Here is an 18,267-nt window from a genome sequence, read left to right as displayed (position 1 = left end):
GTACCTGTCAGCCAGTTGATCAGCACCTGTCAGCCACTTCATTTGCACCTGTCAGCCACTTTAACAGCAACTGTCAGGCGCTAGGGCAGCCCCTATAAGCAGCTTGATCATTAATTGTCAGCCACATTATCAGCATGTGTTAGCCGCTGTATCAGAACCTGTCAACCGCTTGATCAGCACCTGTCAGCAGCTTTATCAGCACCTATCAGCTGCTTGATTAGCCCCTGTCAGCCACTTGATCAGCAATTGTCAGCCGCTTGTTATGCACCTGTCAGCAGCTTGATCAGCGCTTGACCACTTTCCACTCAGCCGATTGAAAAGCAAAGACTCAACCGCGTGAAGAGCATCTTTCAGCCAGTTGATCTGTGCCTACTGAGCCCCGCAGTCAGTGCCTACACAGCTACCCGATCAGTGCTTGTCAGCCGCTTGACAAGTACCTGTCAGCCACTTGATCAGCACCTGTCAGCAGCTTGATGTGCGCCTATCAGCCGCTTGATTAGCACCTGTCAGCCAGTTGACCAGCACCTGTCAGCCGCTTGGTCAGCGCCTATCAGTGGTTGATTAGCCCCTGTCAGCCAGTTGATCAGCAATTGTCAGCCGCTTGTTAAGCACCTGTCAGCAGCTTGATCAGCGCTTGACCACTTTCCACTCAGCCGATTGAAAAGCACTGACTCAGCCGCGCGAATAGCATCTTTCAGCCAGTTGATCTGTGTCTACTGAGCCCCGCAGTCAGTGCCTACACAGCCGCCTGATCAGTGATTGTTAGCCGCTTGACAAGTACCTGTCAGCCTCTTGATCAGCACCTAATCAGCCACACGATGATCATTTACTCAGCCGCGCGATCATCGCCTCAGCCTCTTGATCTGTGCCTACTCAGCCCCATGACCAGCGCCTACTCAGCCATGCGGTCTGTGCCTGACAGCCACTTGATCAACGACTATCAGCCGCTTGATCATCGCCTTATCAGCTTCACGATCAGCACCTACTCAGCCGCTTGGTCAGAACCTGTCAGGCAGTTGATCAGCACCAGTCAGCCGCTTGATCATTTCCTGCTCTGCTGGTCATTCAGCTCCTGGTCATCCACTTGATCAGTGCCTGTCAGCCACTTGAGAAGTACCTGGCAGCCACTTGACCAGCACCTAATCAGCCACGCCATCATCATTTACTCAGCCGCACGATCATCGCCTCAGCCGCTTGATCTGTGTCTACTCAGCCCCGCGATCAGCGCCTACTCAGCCGTGCGATGTGCGCCTGACAGACACTTGAGAAGTACTGTCAGCCACTGTATCAGCGACTATCAGTCGCTTGATCAGCACCTGTCAACGACTTTATCAGCACCTGTCAGCCGCTTGATTAGTGCCTGTCAGCTGCTTGACCACTGCCCACTCAGCCCATTGAAAAGCGCCAATGCAGCCGCGCGATAAGCACCAGTCAGCCGCCTGAAAATCACCTGTCAGCAGCTTGATCAGGGCTTATTAGCCACTTGATTAGCACCTGTCAGCTAGTTGATCAGCACCTGTCAGCCAATTGATCAGCACCTGTCAGCCGCTTCATTAGCACCTGTCAGCCAGTTGAACAGCACCTCTCAGCCTCTTGATCAGAACCTGTCAGCAGCTTGACAATCGCCTATCAGCTACTTGATTAGCACTTGTCTGCCAGTTGATCAGCACCTGCCTACCGATTGATCAGTGCCTGTCAGCTTCTTGATCATTGCATTCTCAGCTGTGCAATCAGCACCTATCAGCTGCTTGTTTAGCACCTGTCAGCCAGTTGATCAGCACCTGTCAGCACCTTGATCATCGCCTATCAGCCGCTTGATTAGCACCTGATAGCCAGATGATCAGCACCTGTCATCAGCTTGAGCAACGAGTATCAGCTGCTTGATCAGCACCTGTCAGCCAGTTGATCAGCACCTGAGAGTCGCTTCATTAGCACCTGTGAGCCAGTTGATCAGCACCTGTCAGCAGGTTGATCAGTGCGTATCAGCTGCTTGATTAACACCTGTCAGTCTATTGATCATCACCTGCCACCCGCTAGATCAGCACACACTTTGTTGCATGAACAGAGCCTACTCAGGCACGCGGTCAGTGACGCTCAGCCGGTTGATCTTCTCCTGTCAGGCGCTTGATCATTTCCTGCTATGCTGGTCATTCAGCGCCTGGTCAACCACTTGATCAATGTCAGTCAGCCGCTTGACCACTGCCCACTCAGCCGATTTAAAAGCGCCTACGCAGCCGAGCGATAAGCGCCTGTCAGCCACTTGAGAAGCATCTGTCAGCAACCTGATCAGGGCCTATCAGCCACTTGATCAGTACCTGTCAGCCAGTTGATCAGCACCTGTCAGCCACTTCAATTGCACCTCTCAGCCAATTTATCAGCAACTGTCAGGCGCTAGGGCAGCCCCTATAAGCAGCTTGATCATTACCTCTCAGCCACTTTATCAGCACCTGTTAGCCGCTAAATCAGGACCTGTCAACCGCTTGATCAGCACCTGTCAGCAGCTTTATCAGCACCTATCAGCTGCTTGATTAGCACCTGTCAGCATGTTGATCAGCACCTGTCAGCAGCTTTATCAGCACCTATCAGCTGCTTGATTAGCACCTGTCAGCCAGTTGATCAGCACCTGTCAGCTGCTTGATCAGCACCTGTAAGCCACTTAAACAGCGCCTGCCAGCCTCTTCATCATTGCCTGTCAGCTGCTTGATCATTGCTTTCTCAGCTGCGCGATCAGCGCCTACTCGGCAGTGAATGAGCCCCTACACAAACGCGTGATCATATTCTGTCAGGCTCTTTATCAGAGTCGGTCATTCGCTTGATCAGCACCTTTCAGCAGGTTGAAGAGTGCCTACTCAGCCACGCGAATTGCATCTCTCAGAGAGTTGATCTGCTCCTACTGAGCCCCGCAATCAGCGCCTACTCAGCCGCTCGATCAGTGCCTGTCAGCAGCTTGAGAAGTACCTGTCAGCCAGTTGATCAGCACCTGTCAGCAGCTTGGTAAACGCGTGTCAGCCTCTTGACCAGCAGCTAATCAGACACGCGATGATCATTTACTCAGCCGCGCGATCATCCCCTCAGACTCTTGATCTGTGCCTCCTCAGCCATGTGATCTACGCCTGACAGCCACTTGATCAATGACTCTCAGCCGCTTGATCAGCAACTGTCAACCATTTATCATAACCTGTAAGCCGCTTGATCAGCGCCGGTTAGCCGCTTTGTCATCGCCTAATCTGCTGCCTGATCAGCGCCTACTCAGCCGCTTGATCAGTACCAGTCAGCCAGTTGATCAGCACCTGTCAGCAGCTTGATCAGCGCCTATCAGCTGCTTGGTTAGCACCTGTCAGCCAGTTGATCAGCACATCTCAGCCAGTTGATCATCACCTGTAAGCCAATGGATCAGCGCCTGTTAGCCGCTTGATCATTGCCTTATCAGCTGCACGATCAGCGCCTACTCAGCCGCTTGATCAGTACCTGTCAGCCGCTTGATCAGCACCTGTCAGCAGCTTGATCAGCACGTATCAGATGCTTGATTAGCACCTGTCAGCATGTTGACCAACACCTGACAGCCGCTTCATTAGCAACTGTCAGCCAGTTGATCAGCACCTGTCAGCCACTTCATTTGCACCTGTCAGCCATTTTATCAGCAACTGTCAGGAGTTAGGGCAGCCCCTATAAGCAGCTTGATCATTAACTGTCAGCCACATTATCAGCACCTGTTAGCCGCTGTATCAGAACCTGTCCACCGCTTGATCAGCACCTGTCAGCAGCTTTATCAGCACCTATCAGCTGCTTGATTAGCCCCTGTCAGCCGCTTGATCAGCAATTGTCAGCCGCTTGTTATGCACCTGTCAGCAGCTTGATCAGCGCTTGACCACTTTCCACTCAGCCGATTGAAAAGCAAAGACTCAACCGCGTGAAGAGCATCTTTCAGCCAGTTGATCTGTGCCTACTGAGCCCCGCAGTCAGTGCCTACACAGCCGCACGATCAGTGCTTGTCAGCCGCTTGACAAGTACCTGTCAGCCACTTGATCAGCACCTGTCAGCAGCTTGATGTGCACCTATCAGCCGCTTGATTAGCACCTGTCAGCCAGTTGACCAGCACCTGTCAGCCGCTTGATCAGCGCCTATCAGTGGCTTGATTAGCCCCTGTCAGCCAGTTGATCAGCAATTCTCAGCCACTTGTTAGGCACCTGTCAGCAGCTTGATCAGCGCTTGACCACTTTCCACTCAGCCGATTGAAAAGCACTGACTCAGCCGCGTGAATAGCATCTTTCAGCCAGTTGATCTGTGCCTACTGAGCCCCGCAGTCAGTGCCTACACAGCAGCCCGATCAGTGCTTGTCAGTCGCTTCACAAGTACCTGTCAGCCTCTTGATCAGCACCTAATCGGCCACACGATGATCATTTACTCAGCCGCACGATCATCGCCTCAGCCGCTTGATCTGTGTCTACTCAGCCCCGCGATCAGCGCCTACTCAGCCGCTTGATCAGAACCTGTCAGGCAGTTGATCAGCACCAGTCAGCCGCTTGATCATTTCCTGCTCTGCTGGTCATTCAGCTCCTTGTCATCCACTTGATCAGTGCCTGTCAGCCGCTTGAGAAGTACCTGGCAGCCACTTGACCAGCACCTAATCAGCCACGCCATCATCATTTACTCAGCCGCACGATCATCACCTCAGCCGTTTGATCTGTGTCTACTCAGCCCCGCGATCAGCGCCTACTCAGCCGTGCGATGTGCGCCTGACAGACACTTGAGAAGTACTGTCAGCCACTTTATCAGCGACTATCAGTCGCTTGATCAGCACCTGTCAACGACTTTATCAGCACCTGTCAGCCGCTTGATTAGTGCCTGTCAGCTGCTTGACCACTGCCCACTCAGCCGAATGAAAAGCGCCAATGCAGCCGCGCGATAAGCACCAGTCAGCCGCCTGAAAATCACCTGTCAGCAGCTTGATCAGGGCCTATTAGCCACTTGATTAGCACCTGTCAGCTAGTTGATCAGCACCTGTCAGCCAATTGATCAGCACCTGTCAGCCGCCTGTTTAGCACCTGTCAGCCAGTTGATCAGCACCTGTCAGCACCTTGATCATCGCCTATCAGCCGCTTGATTAGCACCTGTCAGCCAGATGATCAGCACCTGTCAGCAGCTTGAGCAGCGAGTATCAGCTGCTTGATCAGCACCTGTCAGCCAGTTGATCAGCACCTGTCAGCAGATTGATCAGGGCCTATCAGCCACTTGATTAGCACCTGTCAGCCAGTTGATCAGCACCTGAGAGTCGCTTCATTAGCACCTGTCATCCGGTTGATCAGCACCTGTCAGCAGGTTGATCAGTGCCTATCAGCTGCTTGATTAACACCTGTCAGTCTATTGATCATCACCTGTCAACCGCTAGATCAGCACCCACTTTGCTGCATGAACAGAGCCTACTCAGCCACGCGGTCAGTGACGCTCAGCCGGTTGATCTTCTCCTGTCAGGCGCTTGATCATTTCCTGCTCTGCTGGTCATTCAGCACCCGGTCAACCACTGGATCAGTGTCAGTCAGCCACTTGACCACTGCCCACTCAGCAGATTGAAAAGCGCCTACGCAGCTGAGCGATAAGCGCCTGTCAGCCGCTTTACAAGCACCTGTAAACCGCTTGATAAAAACTTACTGAGCTGCGTTATCAGTGCTTAATCAGCCGCGAGATCAGTGTCTGTCAGCTGCTTGATCAGCACCTGTCAGCCGGTTGAACAGTGCCTATTCAGCTGCGCAAATAGCATCTCTCAGCCAGTTGATGTGCTCCTACTGAGCCCCATGATCAGCGCCTACTCAGCCGCCCGATCAGTGACTGTCAGCCTCTTGAGAAGTACCTGTCAGCCACTTGATCAGCACCTGTCAGCCACTTGATAAACGCGTGTCAGCAGCTTGATCAGTACCTTTCAGCCACTTTATCTGCACCTGTCAGCCAATATATCAGCAACTCTCAACAGCTTGATCAGTGCCCGCTTAGCTGTGTAATCAGAGCCTACTCCGCCACAGGATCAGTGACCCTCAGCGGGCTGATCAGCGCCTGTCAGCGGCTTGATCATTTCCTGCTCTGATGGTCATTCAGCGCCTGGTCCACCACTAGATCAGTGCCTGTCAGCCCCTTGACCAGTGCCCACTCAGCTGATTGGTAAACGCATACGCATCCACGCGATAAGCGCCTGTCAGCCACTTGAGAAGCATCTGTCAGCAACTTGATCAGTACCTGTCAGCCAGTTGATCAGCACCTGTCAGCCACTTCATTTGCACCTGTCAGCAACTTTATCAGCAACTGTCAGGCGCTAGGGCAGCCCCTATAAGCAGCTTGATCATTAATTGTCAGCCACATTATCAGCATGTGTTAGCCGCTGTATCAGAACCTGTCCACCGCTTGATCAGCACCTGTCAGCAGCTTGATCAGCACCTATCAGCTGCTTGATTAGCCCCTGTCAGCCACTTGATCAGCAATTGTCAGCCGCTTGTTATGCACCTGTCAGCAGCTTGATCAGCGCTTGACCACTTTCCACTCAGCCGATTGAAAAGCAAAGACTCAACCGCGTGAAGAGCATCTTTCAGCCAGTTGATCTGTGCCTACTGAGCCCCGCAGTCAGTGCCTACACAGCTGCCCGATCAGTGCTTGTCAGCCGCTTGACAAGTACCTGTCAGCCACTTGATCAGCACCTGTCAGCAGCTTGATGTGCACCTATCAGCCGCTTGATTAGCACCTGTCAGCCAGTTGACCAGCACCTGTCAGCCGCTTAGTCAGCGCCTATCAGTGGTTGATTAGCCCCTGTCAGCCAGTTGATCAGCAATTGTCAGCCGCTTGTTAAGCACCTGTCAGCAGCTTGATCAGCGCTTGACCACTTTCCACTCAGCCGATTGAAAAGCACTGACTCAGCCGCGCGAATAGCATCTTTCAGCCAGTTGATCTGTGTCTACTGAGCCCCGCAGTCAGTGCCTACACAGCAGCCTGATCAGTGATTGTTAGCCGCTTGACAAGTACCTGTCAGCCTCTTGATCAGCACCTAATCAGCCACACGATGATCATTTACTCAGCCGCGCGATCATCGCCTCAGCCTCTTGATCTGTGCCTACTCAGCCCCATGACCAGCGCCTACTCAGCCATGCGATCTGTGCCTGACAGCCACTTGATCAACGACTATCAGCCGCTTGATCATCGCCTTATCAGCTTCACGATCAGCACCTACTCAGCCGCTTGGTCAGAACCTGTCAGGCAGTTGATCAGCACCAGTCAGCCGCTTGATCATTTCCTGCTCTGCTGGTCATTCAGCTCCTGGTCATCCACTTGATCAGTGCCTGTCAGCCACTTGAGAAGTACCTGGCAGCCACTTGACCAGCACCTAATCAGCCACGCCATCATCATTTACTCAGCCGCACGATCATCGCCTCAGCCGCTTGATCTGTGTCTACTCAGCCCCGCGATCAGCGCCTACTCAGCCGTGCGATGTGCGCCTGACAGACACTTGAGAAGTACTGTCAGCCACTGTATCAGCGAATATCAGTCGCTTGATCAGCACCTGTCAATGACTTTATCAGCACCTGTCAGCCGCTTGATTAGTGCCTGTCAGGGGCTTGACCACTGCCCACTCAGCCCATTGAAAAGCGCCAATGCAGCCGCGCGATAAGCACCAGTCAGCCGCCTGAAAATCACCTGTCAGCAGCTTGATCAGGGCTTATTAGCCACTTGATTAGCACCTGTCAGCTAGTTGATCAGCACCTGTCAGCCAATTGATCAGCACCTGTCAGCCGCTTCATTAGCACCTGTCAGCCAGTTGAACAGCACCTCTCAGCCTCTTGATCAGAACCTGTCAGCAGCTTGACAATCGCCTATCAGCTACTTGATTAGCACTTGTCTGCCAGTTGATCAGCACCTGCCTACCGATTGATCAGTGCCTGTCAGCTTCTTGATCATTGCATTCTCAGCTGTGCAATCAGCACCTATCAGCTGCTTGTTTAGCACCTGTCAGCCAGTTGATCAGCACCTGTCAGCACCTTGATCATCGCCTATCAGCCGCTTGATTAGCACCTGATAGCCAGATGATCAGCACCTGTCATCAGCTTGAGCAACGAGTATCAGCTGCTTGATCAGCACCTGTCAGCCAGTTGATCAGCACCTGTCAGCAGATTGATCAGGGCCTATCAGCCACTTGATTAGCACCTGTCAGCCAGTGATCAGCACCTGAGAGTCGCTTCATTAGCACCTGTGAGCCAGTTGATCAGCACCTGTCAGCAGGTTGATCAGTGCGTATCAGCTGCTTGATTAACACCTGTCAGTCTATTGATCATCACCTGCCACCCGCTAGATCAGCACACACTTTGTTGCATGAACAGAGCCTACTCAGGCACGCGGTCAGTGACGCTCAGCCGGTTGATCTTCTCCTGTCAGGCGCTTGATCATTTCCTGCTATGCTGGTCATTCAGCGCCTGGTCAACCACTTGATCAATGTCAGTCAGCCGCTTGACCACTGCCCACTCAGCCGATTTAAAAGCGCCTACGCAGCCGAGCGATAAGCGCCTGTCAGCCACTTGAGAAGCATCTGTCAGCAACCTGATCAGGGCCTATCAGCCACTTGATCAGTACCTGTCAGCCAGTTGATCAGCACCTGTCAGCCACTTCAATTGCACCTCTCAGCCAATTTATCAGCAACTGTCAGGCGCTAGGGCAGCCCCTATAAGCAGCATGATCATTACCTCTCAGCCACTTTATCAGCACCTGTTAGCCGCTAAATCAGGACCTGTCAACCGCTTGATCAGCACCTGTCAGCAGCTTTATCAGCACCTATCAGCTGCTTGATTAGCACCTGTCAGCATGTTGATCAGCACCTGTCAGCAGCTTTATCAGCACCTATCAGCTGCTTGATTAGCACCTGTCAGCCAGTTGATCAGCACCTGTCAGCTGCTTGATCAGCACCTGTAAGCCACTTAAACAGCGCCTGCCAGCCTCTTCATCAGTGCCTGTCAGCTGCTTGATCATTGCTTTCTCAGCTACGCGATCAGCGCCTACTCGGCAGTGAATGAGCCCCTACACAAACGCGTGATCATATTCTGTCAGGCTCTTTATCAGAGTCGGTCATTCGCTTGATCAGCACCTTTCAGCAGGTTGAAGAGTGCCTACTCAGCCACGCGAATTGCATCTCTCAGAGAGTTGATCTGCTCCTACTGAGCCCCGCAATCAGCGCCTACTCAGCCGCTCGATCAGTGCCTGTCAGCAGCTTGAGAAGTACCTGTCAGCCAGTTGATCAGCACCTGTCAGCAGCTTGGTAAACGCGTGTCAGCCTCTTGACCAGCAGCTAATCAGACACGCGATGATCATTTACTCAGCCGCGCGATCATCCCCTCAGACTCTTGATCTGTGCCTCCTCAGCCATGTGATCTACGCCTGACAGCCACTTGATCAATGACTCTCAGCCGCTTGATCAGCAACTGTCAACCATTTATCATAACCTGTAAGCCGCTTGATCAGCGCCGGTTAGCCGCTTTGTCATCGCCTAATCTGCTGCCTGATCAGCGCCTACTCAGCCGCTTGATCAGTACCAGTCAGCCAGTTGATCAGCACCTGTCAGCAGCTTGATCAGCGCCTATCAGCTGCTTGGTTAGCACCTGTCAGCCAGTTGATCAGCACATCTCAGCCAGTTGATCATCACCTGTAAGCCAATGGATCAGCGCCTGTTAGCCGCTTGATCATTGCCTTATCAGCTGCACGATCAGCGCCTACTCAGCCGCTTGATCAGTACCTGTCAGCCGCTTGATCAGCACCTGTCAGCAGCTTGATCAGCACGTATCAGATGCTTGATTAGCACCTGTCAGCATGTTGACCAACACCTGACAGCCGCTTCATTAGCAACTGTCAGCCAGTTGATCAGCACCTGTCAGCCACTTCATTTGCACCTGTCAGCCATTTTATCAGCAACTGTCAGGAGTTAGGGCAGCCCCTATAAGCAGCTTGATCATTAACTGTCAGCCACATTATCAGCACCTGTTAGCCGCTGTATCAGAACCTGTCCACCGCTTGATCAGCACCTGTCAGCAGCTTTATCAGCACCTATCAGCTGCTTGATTAGCCCCTGTCAGCCGCTTGATCAGCAATTGTCAGCCGCTTGTTATGCACCTGTCAGCAGCTTGATCAGCGCTTGACCACTTTCCACTCAGCCGATTGAAAAGCAAAGACTCAACCGCGTGAAGAGCATCTTTCAGCCAGTTGATCTGTGCCTACTGAGCCCCGCAGTCAGTGCCTACACAGCCGCACGATCAGTGCTTGTCAGCCGCTTGACAAGTACCTGTCAGCCACTTGATCAGCACCTGTCAGCAGCTTGATGTGCACCTATCAGCCGCTTGATTAGCACCTGTCAGCCAGTTGACCAGCACCTGTCAGCCGCTTGATCAGCGCCTATCAGTGGCTTGATTAGCCCCTGTCAGCCAGTTGATCAGCAATTCTCAGCCACTTGTTAGGCACCTGTCAGCAGCTTGATCAGCGCTTGACCACTTTCCACTCAGCCGATTGAAAAGCACTGACTCAGCCGCGTGAATAGCATCTTTCAGCCAGTTGATCTGTGCCTACTGAGCCCCGCAGTCAGTGCCTACACAGCAGCCCGATCAGTGCTTGTCAGTCGCTTCACAAGTACCTGTCAGCCTCTTGATCAGCACCTAATCGGCCACACGATGATCATTTACTCAGCCGCACGATCATCGCCTCAGCCGCTTGATCTGTGTCTACTCAGCCCCGCGATCAGCGCCTACTCAGCCGCTTGATCAGAACCTGTCAGGCAGTTGATCAGCACCAGTCAGCCGCTTGATCATTTCCTGCTCTGCTGGTCATTCAGCTCCTTGTCATCCACTTGATCAGTGCCTGTCAGCCGCTTGAGAAGTACCTGGCAGCCACTTGACCAGCACCTAATCAGCCACGCCATCATCATTTACTCAGCCGCACGATCATCACCTCAGCCGTTTGATCTGTGTCTACTCAGCCCCGCGATCAGCGCCTACTCAGCCGTGCGATGTGCGCCTGACAGACACTTGAGAAGTACTGTCAGCCACTTTATCAGCGACTATCAGTCGCTTGATCAGCACCTGTCAACGACTTTATCAGCACCTGTCAGCCGCTTGATTAGTGCCTGTCAGCTGCTTGACCACTGCCCACTCAGCCGAATGAAAAGCGCCAATGCAGCCGTGCGATAAGCACCAGTCAGCCGCCTGAAAATCACCTGTCAGCAGCTTGATCAGGGCCTATTAGCCACTTGATTAGCACCTGTCAGCTAGTTGATCAGCACCTGTCAGCCAATTGATCAGCACCTGTCAGCCGCCTGTTTAGCACCTGTCAGCCAGTTGATCAGCACCTGTCAGCACCTTGATCATCGCCTATCAGCCGCTTGATTAGCACCTGTCAGCCAGATGATCAGCACCTGTCAGCAGCTTGAGCAGCGAGTATCAGCTGCTTGATCAGCACCTGTCAGCCAGTTGATCAGCACCTGTCAGCAGATTGATCAGGGCCTATCAGCCACTTGATTAGCACCTGTCAGCCAGTTGATCAGCACCTGAGAGTCGCTTCATTAGCACCTGTCATCCGGTTGATCAGCACCTGTCAGCAGGTTGATCAGTGCCTATCAGCTGCTTGATTAACACCTGTCAGTCTATTGATCATCACCTGTCAACCGCTAGATCAGCACCCACTTTGCTGCATGAACAGAGCCTACTCAGCCACGCGGTCAGTGACGCTCAGCCGGTTGATCTTCTCCTGTCAGGCGCTTGATCATTTCCTGCTCTGCTGGTCATTCAGCGCCTGGTCAGCCCCTGGATCAGTGTCAGTCAGCCGCTTGACCACTGCCCACTCAGCAGATTGAAAAGCGCCTACGCAGCCGAGCGATAAGCGCCTGTCAGCCGCTTTACAAGCACCTGTAAACCGCTTGATCAACACTTACTGAGCTGCGCTATCAGTGCTTAATCAGCCGCGAGATCAGTGTCTGTCAGCTGCTTGATCAGCACCTGTCAGCCGGTTGAACAGTGCCTATTCAGCCGCGCAAATAGCATCTCTCAGCCAGTTGATGTGCTCCTACTGAGCCCCATGATCAGCGCCTACTCAGCCGGCCGATCAGTGACTGTCAGCCTCTTGAGAAGTACCTGTCAGCCACTTGATCAGCACCTGTCAGCCGCTTGATAAACGCATGTCAGCAGCTTGATCAGTACATGTCAGCCACTTTATCAGCACCTGTCAGCCAATATATACGCAACTCTCAACAGCTTGATCAGTGCCCGCTTAGCTGCGTAATCAGAGCCTACTCCGCCACAGGATCAGTGACCCTCAGCGGGCTGATCAGCGCCTGTCAGCGGCTTGATCATTTCCTGCTCTGATGGTCATTCAGCGCCTGGTCCACAACTAGATCAGTGCCTGTCAGCCCCTTGACCAGTGCCCACTCAGCTGATTGGTAAACGCATACGCATCCACGCGATAAGCGCCTGTCAGCCACTTGAGAAGCATCTGTCAGCAACTTGATCAGTACCTGTCAGCCAGTTGATCAGCACCTGTCAGCCACTTCATTTGCACCTGTCAGCCACTTTATCAGCAACTGTCAGGCGCTAGGGCAGCCCCTAGAAGCAGCTTGATCATTAACTGTCAGCCACATTATCAGCACCTGTTAGCCGCTGTATCAGAACCTGTCAACCGCTTGATCAGCACCTGTCAGCAGCTTGATCAGCACCTATCAGCTGCTTGATTAGCCCCTGTCAGCCACTTGATCAGCAATTGTCAGCCGCTTGTTATGCACCTGTCAGCAGCTTGATCAGCGCTTGACCACTTTCCACTCAGCCGATTGAAAAGCAAAGACTCAACCGCGTGAATATCATCTTTCAGCCAGTTGATCTGTGCCTACTGAGGCCCGCAGTCAGTGCCTACACAGCTGCCCGATCAGTATTTGTCAGCCGCTTGACAAGTACCTGTCAGCCACTTGATCAGCACCTGTCAGCAGCTTGATGTGCACCTATCGGCCGCTTGATTAGCACCTGTCAGCCAGTTGACCAGCACCTGTCAGCCGCTTGGTCAGCGCCTATCAGTGGCTTGATTAGCCCCTGTCAGCCACTTGATCAGCAATTGTCAGCCGATTGTTAAGCACATGTCAGCAGCTTGATCAGCTCTTGACCACTTTCCACTCAGCCGATTGAAAAGCACTGACGCAGCCGCGCGAATAGCATCTTTCAGCCAGTTGATCTGTGCCTTCTGAGCCCCGCAGTCAGTGCCTACACAGCAGCCCGATCAGTGCTTGTCAGCCGCTTGACAAGTACCTGTCAGCCTCTTGATCAGCACCTAATCAGCCACACGATGATCATTTACTCAGCCGCCCTATCATCGCCTCAGCCTCTTGATCTGTGCCTACTCAGCCCCATGACCAGCGCCTACTCAGCCATGCGATCTGTGCCTGACAGCCACTTGATCAACGACTATCAGCCGCTTGATCATCGCCTTATCAGCTGCACGATCAGCGCCTACTCAGCCGCTTGATCAGAACCTGTCAGGCAGTTGATCAGCACCAGTCAGCCGCTTGATCATTTCCTGATCTGCTGGTCATTCAGCTCCTGGTCGTCCACTTGATCAGTGCCTGTCAGCCGCTTGAGAAGTACCTGGCAGCCACTTGACCAGCACCTAATCAGCCACGCGATCATCATTTACTCAGCCGCACGATCATCACCTCAGCCGCTTGATCTGTGTCTACTCAGCCCCGCGATCAGCGCCTACTCAGCCGTGCGAGGTGCGCCTTACAGACACTTGAGAAGTACTGTCAGCCACTTTATCAGCGACTATCAGTCGCTTGATCAGCACCTGTCAACGACTTTATCAGCACCTGTCAGCCGCTTGATTAGTGCCTGTCAGCTGCTTGACCACTGCCCACTCAGCCCATTGAAAAGCACCAATGCAGCCGCGCGATAAGCACCAGTCAGCCGCCTGAAAATCACCTGTCAGCAGCTTGATCAGGGCCTATTAGCCACTTGATTAGCACCTGTCAGCTAGTTGATCAGCACCTGTCAGCCAATTGATCAGCACCTGTCAGCTGCTTCATTAGCACCTGTCAGCCAGTTGAACTGCACCTGTCAGCCTCTTGATCAGAACCTGTCAGCAGCTTGACAATCGCCTATCAGCTACTTGATTAGCACTTGTCAACCAGTTGATCAGCACCTGCCTACCGATTGATCAGTGCCTGTCAGCTTCTTGATCATTGCATTCTCAGCTGTGCAATCAGCACCTATCAGCTGCTTGTTTAGCATCTGTCATCCAGTTGATCAGCACCTGTCAGCACCTTGATCATCGCCTATCAGCCGCTTGATTAGCACCTGTCAGCCAGATGATCAGCACCTGTCATCAGCTTGAGCAGCGAGTATCAGCTGCTTGATCAGCACCTGTCAGCCAGTTGATCAGCACCTGTCAGCAGATTGATCAGGGCCTATCAGCCACTTGATTAGCACCTGTCAGCCAGTGATCAGCACCTGAGAGTCGCTTCATTAGCACCTGTGAGCCAGTTGATCAGCACCTGTCAGCAGGTTGATCAGTGCGTATCAGCTGCTTGATTAACACCTGTCAGTCTATTGATCATCACCTGCCACCCGCTAGATCAGCACACACTTTGCTGCAGGAACAGAGCGTACTCAGGCACGCGGTCAGTGACGCTCAGCCGGTTGATCTTCTCCTGTCAGGTGCTTGATCATTTCCTGCTATGCTGGTCATTCAGCGCCTGGTCAACCACTTGATCAGTGTCAGTCAGCCGCTTGACCACTGCCCACTCAGCAGATTTAAAAGCGCCTACGCAGCCGAGAGATAAGCGCCTGTCAGCCACTTGAGAAGCATCTGTCAGCAACCTGATCAGGGCCTATCAGCCACTTGATCAGTACCTGTCAGCCAGTTGATCAGCACCTGTCAGCCACTTCAATTGCACCTCTCAGCCAGTTTATCAGCAACTGTCAGGCGCTAGGGCAGCCCCTATAAGCAGCTTGATCATTACCTCTCAGCCACTTTATCAGCACCTGTTAGCCGCTAAATCAGAACCTGTCAACCGCTTGATCAGCACCTGTCAGCAGCTTTATCAGCACCTATCAGCTGCTTGATTAGCACCTGTCAGCCAGTTGATCAGCACCTGTCAGCTGCTTGATCAGCACCTGTAAGCCACTTAAACAGCGCCTGCCAGCCTCTTCATCAGTGCCTGTCAGCTGCTTGATCATTGCTTTCTCAGCTGCGCGATCAGCGCCTACTCGGCAGTGAATGAAACCCTACACAAACGCGTGATCATATTCTGTCAGGCTTTTTATCAGAGTCGGTCATTCGCTTGATCAGCACCTTTCAGCAGGTTGAAGAATGCCTACTCAGCCACGTGAATTGCATCTCTCAGAGAGTTGATCTGCTCCTACTGAGCCCCGCAATCAGCGCCTACTCAGCCGCTCGATCAGTGCCTGTCAGCAGCTTGAGAAGTACCTGTCAGCCAGTTGATCAGCACCTGTCAGCAGCTTGATCAGCGCCTATCAGCTGCTTGGTTAGCACCTGTCAGCCAGTTGATCAGCACATCTCAGCCAGTTGATCATCACCTGTAAGCCAATGGATCAGCGCCTGTTAGCCGCTTGATCATTGCCTTATCAGCTGCACGATCAGCGCCTACTCATCCGCTTGATCAGTACCTGTCAGCTGCTTGATCAGCACCTGTCAGCAGCTTGATCAGCACGTATCAGATGCTTGATTAGCACCTGTCAGCATGTTGAACAACACCTGACAGCCGCTTCATTAGCAACTGTCAGCCAGTTGATCAGCACCTGTCAGCCACTTCATTTGCACCTGTCAGCCACTTTATCAGCAACTGTCAGGCGCTAGGGCAGCCCCTATAAGCAGCTTGATCATTAACTGTCAGCCACATTATCAGCACGTGTTAGCCGCTGTATCAGAACCTGTCAACCGCTTGATCAGCACCTGTCAGCAGCTTTATCATCACCTATCAGCTGCTTGATTAGCCCCTGTCAGCCGCTTGATCAGCAATTGTCAGCCGCTTGTTAAGCACCTGTCAGCAGCTTGATCAGCGCTTGACCACTTTCCACTAGGCCGATTGAAAAGCACCGACTCAGCCGCGCGAATAGCATCTTTCAGCCAGTTGATCTGTGCCTACTGAGCCCCGCAGTCAGTGCCTACACAGCCGCCTGATCAGTGCTTGTCAGCCGCTTGACAAGTACCTGTCAGCCTCTTGATCAGCACCTAATCCGCCACACGATGATCATTTACTCAGCCGCGCGATCATCGCCTCAGCCTCTTCATCTGTGCCTACTCAGCCCCATGACCAGCGCCTACTCAGCCATGCGATCTGTGCCTGACAGCCACTTGATCAACGACTATCAGCCGCTTGATCATCGCCTTATCAGCTGCACGATCAGCGCCTACTCAGCCGCTTGATCAGAACCTGTCAGGCAGTTGATCAGCACCAGTCAGCCGCTTGATCATTTCCTGCTCTGCTGGTCATTCAGCTCCTGGTCATCCCCTTGATCAGCGCCTATCAGCCGCTTGAGAAGTACCTGGCAGCCACTGGACCAGCACCTAATCAGCCACGCGATCATCGTTTACTCAGCCTCACGATCATCGCCTCAGCCGCTTGATCTGTGTCTACTCAGCCCCGCGATCAGCGCCTACTCAGCCGTGCGAGGTGCGCCTGACAGACACTTGAGAAGTACTGCCAGCCACTTGATCAGCGACTATCAGTCGCTTGATCAGCACCTGTCAACGACTTTATCAGCACCTGTCAGCCGCTTGATTAGTGCCTGTCAGCTGCTTGACCACTGCCCACTCAGCCGATTGAAGAGCGCCAATGCAGCCGCGCGATAAGCACCAGTCAGCCGCCTGAAAATCACCTGTCAACAGCTTGATCAGGGCCTATTAGCCGCTTGATTAGCACCTGTCAGCTAGTTGATCAGCACCTGTCAGCCAATTGATCAGCACCTGTCAGCCAGTTGAACAGCACCTGTCAGCACCTTGATCATCGCCTGTCAGCCTCTTGATCAGAAACTGTCAGCAGCTTGATCATCGCCTATCAGCTACTTGATTAGCACTTGTCAGCCAGTTGATCAGCACCTGCCTACCGATTGATCAGTGCCTGTCAGCTGCTTGATCATTGCATTCTCAGCTGCGCAATCAGCACCTATCAGCTGCTTGTTAGCACCTGTCGCCCGATCAGTGCTTGTCAGCCCCTTGAGAAGTACCTGTCAGCCACTTGATCAGCACCTGTCAGTCGCTTCATTAGCACCTGTCAGCCAGTTGATCAGCACCTGTCAGCACCTTGATCATCGCCTATCAGCCGCTTGATTAGCACCTGTGAGCCAGATGATCAGCACCTGTCAGCAGCTTGAGCAGCGAGTATCAGCTGCTTGATCAGCACCTGTCCGCCAGTTGATCAGCACCTTTCAGCAGATTGATCAGGGCCTATCAGCCACTTGATTAGCACCTGTCAGCCTGTTGATCAGCACCTGAGAGTCGCTTCATTAGCACCTGTCAGCCAGTTGAGCAGCACCTGTCATCCGGTTGATCAGCACCTGTCAGCAGGTTGATCAGTGCGTATCAGCTGCTTGATTAACACCTGTCAGTCTATTGATCATCACCTGTCAACCGCTAGATCAGCACCCACTTTGCTGCATGAACAGAGCCTACTCAGCCACGCGGTCAGTGACGCTCAGCCGGTTGATCTTCTCCTGTCAGGCGCTTGATCATTTCCTGCTCTGCTGGTCATTCAGCGCCTGGTCAACCACTGGATCAGTGTCAGTCAGCCGCTTGACCACTGCCCACTCAGCAGATTGAGAAGCGCCTACGCAGCCGAGCGATAAGCCCCTGTCAGCCGCTTTACAAGCACCTGTAAACCGCTTGATCAACACTTACTGAGCTGCGCGATCAGTGCTTAATCAGCCGCGAGATCAGTGTCTGTCAGCTGCTTGATCAGCACCTGTCAGCCGGTTGAACAGTGCCTATTCAGCCGCGCAAATAGCATCTATCAGCCAGTTGATCTGCTCCTACTGAGCCCCATGATCAGCGCCTACTCAGCCGGCCGATCAGTGACTGTCAGCCTCTTGAGAAGTACCTGTCAGCCACTTGATCAGCACCTGTCAGCTGCTTGATAAACGCATGTCAGCAGCTTGATCAGTACCTGTCAGCCACTTTATCAGCACCTGTCAGCCAATATATCAGCAACTCTCAACAGCTTGATCAGTGCCCGCTTAGCTGCGCAATCAGAGCCTACTCCGCCAC

Source organism: Bubalus kerabau, unplaced genomic scaffold, assembly GCF_029407905.1.
Source record: "Bubalus kerabau isolate K-KA32 ecotype Philippines breed swamp buffalo unplaced genomic scaffold, PCC_UOA_SB_1v2 scaffold_25, whole genome shotgun sequence".
NCBI classification, from domain to species: Eukaryota; Metazoa; Chordata; class Mammalia; order Artiodactyla; family Bovidae; genus Bubalus; species Bubalus kerabau.
This window is presented reverse-complemented; position numbering follows the sequence as displayed.